This window comes from Carassius auratus, chromosome 20 (assembly GCF_003368295.1).
Source record: "Carassius auratus strain Wakin chromosome 20, ASM336829v1, whole genome shotgun sequence".
Classification (NCBI taxonomy): domain Eukaryota; kingdom Metazoa; phylum Chordata; class Actinopteri; order Cypriniformes; family Cyprinidae; genus Carassius; species Carassius auratus.
Window position 1 is genome coordinate 8,173,710 of NC_039262.1, and position 9,306 is coordinate 8,183,015.

Sequence of the window (9,306 nt, forward strand, 5' to 3'; positions counted from 1 at the left end):
CTGTATGGAATTATTGTGAATATCACTACAATAATGCTTTACATTAAAGTACCATCTAGAGGGTTTATAATAAGTTGACAGGATCCTGAGATTTAAACGACAGATCTATGTGGTAAATGAATGAATTATGAAATAACTATTTATAAACCAACCATAAGTGATTTAAAGATGGTATTTTCATGTGATACATTATACAGATGTTTAAACTTTCAATGAAACTTCGCACAGAAAATATCTGGTCTGGACTGCGTTGTGAAAGAAAGTAGGCAAATTTAAGGTTTAAAGTTATCCATGTTTTTTTTGGGTAGACAGCCATATAGACCTCAACAGCTAGAATATCTGTTGTGATATCAAAAATGACATCACAGTCTTTTCGGCGTTGACTCTGGGACTTGATTTGGTCCATTAGACCAACTTTCTCATTCCTGCATAATGCATACGTAGATTTAATATAGATGCTTTAGTTGAACATGTAGAGATTGTACTGTAGTAAATATTTTGGTCCACATTTCATTTGTCAAATAAAAAGCACTTACTGTACTCTTGGAAACGGCTCTTTTCATACCTGGGAATTTGAAGCAGTTTTCCAGCTCTAATCTTAGGGTGGAACGCTTTCACTGACTTGGAAACAATATTCATTGTAGTTCTGAATGTCAGGATAACATGTTTCTATCTGGTTCCACACTGGTGCTCCATATGTGATGCAGTGGCACAGAACGTACTTCAAGATCATCTCCATCTGTGAAAACAACTACAATGAGTGTTAGGTGTACATTCCAAACCAGAAAACTAGAATTTAGCAACATTAAATACAAAAATAAAAATTGTACGGCTAACGTCTTTCTTGTCCCATTTCTCCCTTGAAACCACATTTTAGTGCCATTATATTTATTAGTGGTTTGCAAGAAATGCTGCTATATATGTTGCATTCATCACATGATCCATTGTTGTTCCAGATACTGATGCTCACTTGCCTCTCTGCCCAAAGTTTTTTGCCATTCTGTGAATGAAAGAAGTAGTTCGACAATCTGGGAGCATAAATTGAGCCCAAGACAGTTGCCATATCTTTTCAAACGCCAAAGATTTTCTTTCATTGAGTTCTGTATTCCACTGACTGTGTTCGACAGTTGTTTGTGTCTGGAGTACCACTGCATATTTCACCAGTTTCCGTGTTGAGGACTGTTCTGATGTTTTTGGCGCTGTGCTAGTCTGCCTTTCATGTGTTCGTATGCCGTACTTCAAACAAAGAAAAATAGGGGGAAAAAAGAATTACAAAACAAAACAAAGCCAATCTCTCTCAGACTCTAAATGTTTCTCTGTGTTGGACTCTATATTCTCTGTAGATGTGTTTTCATGCCATGGTGTTATAGTGTTTCTGAAGACCGGGTTTGTTTTTGAATATCTTGCTCGTATGTCATCTCTTCTGATCAACTAACTCAATTATATTTGTACAATGTGTATTTTTCTCTGCAGTACTGTATTTCCCTGAATAGATATCCTTGTCATATTTTTAATCATCGATTATTACAAAATTATTTTTATATATGCTTTGAGGAGGATGTAGTTTGAGCTCGTTGTGCTCTGTTACTTGTCTTCATATCTTTGTTTTCTGTTGTGTGATCTGTTTGTTCATGCTATCACTGACACAACAGGGTGATTTTTGAATTCAACACGAGTGAGTGAGTGAGCTTTTCCTTGAAATTATCACATGCAAGTGTGGTTCATTATAAAAAAATGCCATCCATTTGATTATGTGTGTTGGAAAATACATTTTAGGCCCCGACATGGTTGATACAATTCAAAACCAAAAATTGCTTTTACCAAGATGTTGGCTCATGTACTCATGAGATATTTCCAGGAAATATTTGATGTCCTAGGTTGCTATTTTGTCATTGTCAATCGATAAAGTATCCATTCAGCCGTGTTGAACTGTAATGCTGTAAATGTCAGTAATAAGTGTTCTAACTCCAGCAGAATTTATTGATCACAACTTCAGTTCATTCATGTCTGTTTCAGAGAGGTTTCGGACTCACTCTTAATGTGAACCTGGTTGTTTGCCCTTTGTGATCTTTCATGACTAAGGAGAAAAAAAGTTCTTGTTGCTTTCTTGGCTTAAATTTAATTTATTCATTTTTGTAATGTTTCATGTTGACTTTAAGTGAAGTGTTTTATTTGTCTCAGACAGAACATTCTGAAATATTACACTTTTAACATGCAGAAGAGCCTCGTTCATTTTCTGTCCTGAATATAACGGTTATCAGTGGGTTGCAGTATTTTCTCATTGTAGCCAATTTCTTGTACAGTTTTATGCAAATTTCACATTGGATGTTTATGACTATCTGCTGCCACAAACAATTTAGAATTTCTGTAGATAGAAATGACTGTGCAATGGAAAATAAATGATTTAAAAATCTTTCCTGTGTTGTCTGTCTCATGGTTCTAGTTCTTAAAATTGGTTCTTGATCAGAACAGTTTGTAAAACAGTCCCATTTTATTACACATAAAGTGGGAACAAAAGATTTATTTATATTTTATTTGTATTCTTTATAAAGAACTTTAGGAAGAGCATACCTATTTGCCAGTGTGTTGGCTGTGATAGGTTGGATGTTGCCTAACCACGCCCACTAAAATGATGTCATGTCTGGCAAATTACATGATTGTCACAATTATATACCCATCTCCTTCTTTGATGACTCCTTCTTATTAATTAAATTATTAAGGATTGTTACAGTCTGCTGATTTATAAAGGGATACATAAGGGAACTTATTTGTCCCACTTCTGTTAATCTCACCCTTATTAATCATGGAGGTGTACTATGATCAATATTGATATAGTATCTCAAAGCACTGAGAAGATATGAAAAGGATGCTGTTATACTATTAAAGACCACAAGGAGGGGTAGTAAGACAAGGAAAAATGTTGATCAAACGGCAATGAGGCACAACTCTGGATCAGCTGAAGGACTATGGGAGGCCCTTTCAGCAAAAAAAACGTTCCAGCGTTACTCGTCGTAATTATATTTTTACTAGTAACAATTCAATTAAAGAGCTCTATAATTTAATTTTTACTAGTAACAATTACAATTATAGAGCTCTATAATTCAATTTTTACTAGTAACAATTATGATTGTAGAGCTCTCTAATTGAATTATAGAGCTCTGCAATTGTATTCTTACTAGTAACAACTGAATTAAAGAGCTCTATAATTCAATTTTTACTAGTAACAATTCCAATTAGAGAGCTCTACAATTCATTTATTACTAGTAAGAATACAATTGCAGAGCTCTGTAATTCAGTTGTTACTAGTAATAATCCAATTGCAGAGCTCTACAATTCCACTAGAGAGCTCTCTAATTCAATTCTTACTAGTAAAAACTGAATTATAGAGCTCTCTAATTGTAATTGTTACTAGTAAAAACTGAATTAGAGAGCTCTTTAATTCAATTCTTACTAGTAACAATTCCAATTACAGAGCTCTATAATTGTATTATTACTAGTAGAAACTCCTATTCATGAGATGCAAAACAGATTGCAGATATCCCGCCTACAACAGTGCGTTTCAAAATAAAAGCCCTGTAGCGTGGTTCTAAAGTATCCTGAAATATTTGACAGACTTAGGTAACATTAATCATGTTCACATTAAAGCAAAATTAAGATGATGCCTGAGATGAATATTTACAGTGTTTAGAATTGATATGCAATAATAGAATGATTGTGTTTGTTGTTTAGTAAAATAGAAAACATTAGGCCAAATAGTCTTAAACTTTGTCATAAATTGTGACTCTGGGTTAAATCTAGCCTAAAGTTTTTTTCAAGTGTTTTTTTTTTTTCTTCTTCTTTTTTTCTCCAGGTTGCAATATTGTTTTATATTTTGCCTTCAAATAAGCTTATGCCTGTTGTGGTTGCATGTGTTTGTTGTTAAGTAAACTGAACAAGAGAACAGTGAGGAATTCTGACTGTGCATTTAACTCTTTTGTATATATAAATATATATATTATCGTTAGTCTCATATCATAATTGATAAAAGTTATATTTCAATGTTTTTGGTAAACAAGAAAAAACAATTTTTTTTAGAAATCACATTGTTATTTTTTATTGATATTATAACAGTACATTCAACCAGATGTGTGGACAAGTATGCAAAAAGAAAAAGATCCATCATCAATTGCCTAACCAATAAAAGTGACTTAGGCTTATGACTTATGGAATGGGACTGTAGGCAGTCCAGAGAGCCATTCTTTCAGGAAGGTCTGGTCAACATCTGATATGGGCACACATGGGCCAGTCTTGTTGATCTCGGGTTTACACGGATCAGTTTTGGATTTTAACCATGATCCGATGGTTCTGGGGGCAAAGCAAAGTGTTGAACAGAAAAGATTCTTACACACAGGTAGTTTACGTCTATCTGCCAGTTGCAGGTAGTATAATAGGGACGTTGTTCTCCAAGATGCAACACCACCTTTCTTCTGTTTTATGGGCACATTTTGGACTAGAGTCTGGATATACAGCTTGCATGTCTCCCAGAAAGACATGGACCAGAAATTGTTGAAGATATCTGTTCCATGCTCTTCAGTCAGTTTCTCTGACTTTAAGCAGTGATGTGATGTGCAGGGTGGGCCCATGGTCTTTGGTGGTCTCTCCTGTCCCATTGGATTCTTCTAATTCTCCCCCTTAAGACGCTTCTCCTTTATCAGCTCTCGCTTCACATATCTGGCCTTGGGCGCCTATGACGTTGAACAGCAGAAGTTTCAAGTACATCTCCTGCATCTCCTTCACTGACAGCTCCTTGAGCTGTGTCTGTATCACTACCATTATCTGGGCTGTCATCTTTCTCATAGTCCTCATCCAAGACAGTGTCATCGATTTCACTATTTGACGATAAATCAGGATCTGATTCTGCTCTGGAGGCTTTACTGGCCGTTTCCTCTTCTATTTGTTGCCCCATGTCTACGCCATTACCTTCTTTCTCAGGTCTGCTCTCATCTAAATCCTCCAACTACACTACATGGGTATCAACTTTATTTCCTGACATTAAAACAGAAAATGGAGTGCTGTTGAGTATTTTAACTCAGTAAATCATGTTAAATTCATAGGTCCACTGCAAAAAAACAAAACAAAAAACAAAAAAACAAAAAAAAATCTAAATCTTACCAAATACTTCTCATGTCTAGTCAAAATGTCTAATTTATATTAAAAAAAACTATTTTACATTTTTTATTTTACTATTTTTACTTTTATTTGCATTTAAAATAAAAAGTAAATGCTTGAAAAATTACTTCACTTTATTTTTTCCAGCATCTTTGCATATCTGAACCCTTTCCAGCAGTGACTGTATGATTTTGAGATACATCCTTTCACATTGAGGACATCTGAGGGACTCAAACACAACTATTTAAAAAGATTCAAACATTCACTGATGCTCCAGAAGGAAACAAGATGCATTAAGAGCTGGGGGGTGAAAACTTTTGGAATTTGAAGATCAATGTAAATTGTACTTAATTTGTGTACCGGGAAACATACAAGTATCTTCTGTTGCTTACGAAGGGCAGAACTAAATGGAAAACAATTATATTTCAACAAAATAAGAAAATTTGGCCATCTTCATTGTGTTCAAAAGTTTTCACCCCCCAGCTCTTAATGCATCTTGTTTCCTTCTGGATCATCAGTGAATGTTTGAATCTTTTTTAATAGTTGTGTTTGAGTCCCTCAAATGTCCTCAGTGTGATAAGATGTATCTCAAAATCATAAAGTCACTGCTGGAAAGGGTTCAAATATGCAAAGATACTGGAAAACTGAAGAATCTGCAGGACCTTAAAGATTTTTCTGAAGAACGCTGCTCAGTTTAACTGTTCAGAACAAACAAGGCACTCATGCACAACCATCACAAAACAGAAAGACAGTCGAGGATCATCAGGTAACAGCACACAGTATATATAACTTTTGAGTGGGGTTATTTTAATAATTTCAGCAATTCTTTTGTCTTGTGGACTAAATGTTACTATCTTTTATGTACAATATCTTACTCAGGACAGTACTAAATAAAAAATAACATGCATTTACTATGATCTCACTTATTTTTTGAAAATTACTCATATTTTCACAGATTCTGCAAGAGGTGCCCAAACTTTCGTTCCCCACTGTAAATGCATAAAAACTATCATATTGTATTATTTGTCTGATGATGTTCAATTATCAATCAATCCATCCATAACCAAGATAATTACTAGACGATTTTCATTATCATTATTATTACTATCATCATTATCATAGATTTTGGCCTTTATCATAGACTTTGGCCTTTTCAGAACTTTTACTATTATGATCATTATTATTATCAATATCATTATCATTACTATTACTATCATCATTATCATAGATTTTGGACTTTTATCATAGACCTTTCAGTGTCCCACATTATCACTAAAGAAAAATGAAATGTTGGGTTTAATTAAAAAATATTATGTCAACAGGTTCCACACAATTTGTTTAACTAATCTCAACAAACCATAATTTAGTTCATTTTACAAAAATGTTAAAGTAAACTAAATTAACAAACCTTAGCAGAATCAACAAACAACAATTCAGTTCATTGTACATGATAATTGTGATAAATGATGACAAAGACAAATTAATGATACCACTTCAGAAACACCGCACCCTTCAATAAGGATTTTGTAAGACTATAACATCAAATCCGTAAATAAGAGTGCCGTCAACACTAACATCCGCTTATTAATTAAAATTCATCAAACAGACCACATATACACATTTGAAATGCAATGTTACATTTCCAACCACATAACCATGTGATTTGTTCTAAATTATATTAGAACAAGTTCATTAACTCTACTGTGATCTGTTATTACTCAGGTACCTATCTAATGGTGCTACACTTCTGCAAGAGGGTGACAGAACAACAATTACCCATAATACACTGCAAAATCCTCAGCCAATGAGATTCAAGTCTGTATTGGTTTTATTAATCTGTTACTTTTATGCAACAGTTATGTTGGCTGAACAAATCATTTTTAAGTAAAGCTGACAATACACACTTTTTTGTTGAATGAACTAGACTAAATAAAGTTCACATTGTTAAAGTAAATTGGCAAAAGTGAAAGTAAATTTTTTTGAGTGTAGGAAGCACCAGATTGTTTTTAGACAACTTGCACTAAGAGCACTAATATGTCTATAATTTATTTTATGAATGTGTTATCTGCATTTTCTCTTTTTATTTTGTTAGGAGACGTCCTGGGGTTTTTAAAATGGTATTGTGTTTGAATTTAATGTTTTGGCTACAAATCGCAGATATTGCAGACTGCTCAGCCCTGCCTCTCACCGTGTACTTCGTCCATGTCAGCTGGGGGCGCCAAAATTTCCCGCCTGCCTGTTTATATACCCCAGTTGAATATGCATAAGGCACGATTAGCATAATGATATGTCACCGATTACAGAGCTCTGTAATGCAATTGTTACTAGTAAGAATTGCTATTGTAGAGCTCTGTAATTCAATTTGAACTAGTAAGATTGCAATTACAGAGCTCTCTAATTCTAATTGTTACTAGTAAGAACTGAATTATGGAGCTCTGTAACTTAATTCTTACTAGTAACAATTCAATTAGAGAGCTCTGTAATTTAATTATAGAGCTCTATAATCCAATTGTTACTAGTAACAATTGAATTAGAGAGCTCTATAATTAAATTATTACTAGTAAGAATTGCAATTAGAGAGCTCTGCAATTGAATTCTTACTAGTAATAATTTGATTATAGAGCTCTATAAATGAATTACAGAGCTCTCTAATTGAATTGTTACTAGTAACAATTATGATTAGAGAGCTCTGTAATTCAATTGTTACTAGTAACAATTACGATTAGAGAGCTCTCTAATTCAATTGTTACTAGTAACAATTCAATTAGAGAGCTCTGTAATTCAATTATAGAGCTCTGCAATTACACATATCTTTAATGTGTATTTTTACTAGTAATAAATCAATTGAAGAGCTCTGTAATTCAATTGTTACTAGTAAGAATTCAATTAGAGAGCTCTATAATGGTAATTGTTACTAGTAATAATTCAATTAGAGAGCTCTATAATTGTAATTGTTACTAGTAAGAATTCAATTAGAGAGCTCTATAATCATAATTGTTACTAGTAACAATTGAATTACAGAGCTCTATAATTGTAATTGTTACTAGTAACAATTCAATTAGAGAGCTCTATAATCCGAATTGTTACTAGTAACAATTGAATTGCAGAGCTCTATAATTAAAAATGAATGGAAGTCAATGGAGACATATGACTAGTAATAAATGAATTGTAGAGCTCTCTAATTGGAATTGTTACTAGTAACAATTGAATTAGAGAGCTCTATAATCATAATTGTTACTAGTAAAAATTCAATTAGAGAGCTCTATAATTGTAATTGTTACTAGTAAGAATTCAATTAGAGAGCTCTATAATCATAATTGTTACTAGTAACAATTGAATTATAGAGCTCTATAATTGTAATTGTTACTAGTAGAAATTAAATTATAGAGCTCTTTAATTGAATTGTTACTAGTAAAAATATAATTACGACGAGTAACGCTGGAACGTTTTTTTGCTGAAACGGCCTCCCATAGAAGGACTACATAATGAAGGCGTAAAAAAAAAAACAGGTCTAATTTAAAACAACAAAATGAAAAACTTTTTTTTCAATCACCCCTTAGAGCATAACAATTTCTTAGTTTAAAGGAGCACACAATTATAATAGTATGCATTTTGTATTTGTATGAACATATTGGGGTGAATTCAGGTCGATTGGGACACCTTGACTAGGAGTGTCCTAAATTGAATTTAATATTATGAATATGAATGTTTTCTCCAATTGTCAACTACCATATTAAAACGTGTCAATTTAGTATAATTTATATAATATTTAGGCTATTGAATTAGCTTAAAATTATACATTTTTAGTTTAGTTTATTAGGCCTAATTTTGTTAAGTGGTTTTTTTTTCATGTTTAATAGGTTATTTATATTTAACTTTACATTTAAGTTTAGTACTTCTAGTTTTTCAACCTACTGTTCAGCCTATTTCCGTTTGTACAATAACATTTTTAAAGTTTAACTTTTTCTTCTAATTTTATTTTTACATGCAAAATACTAACAATCTTATTATGATGTGAACGTTGACTTTTTTTTTCTAACACAAATATTTTTTTTGCCCAAGTTTAAGGCAGGGGGCACCATTAGACTGTAGCATAAAAGTGAAAAGCGCGTGCAGCAGCGCATCAGATTTAAATGCTCTTCCAGCAGTAGAGAAGAG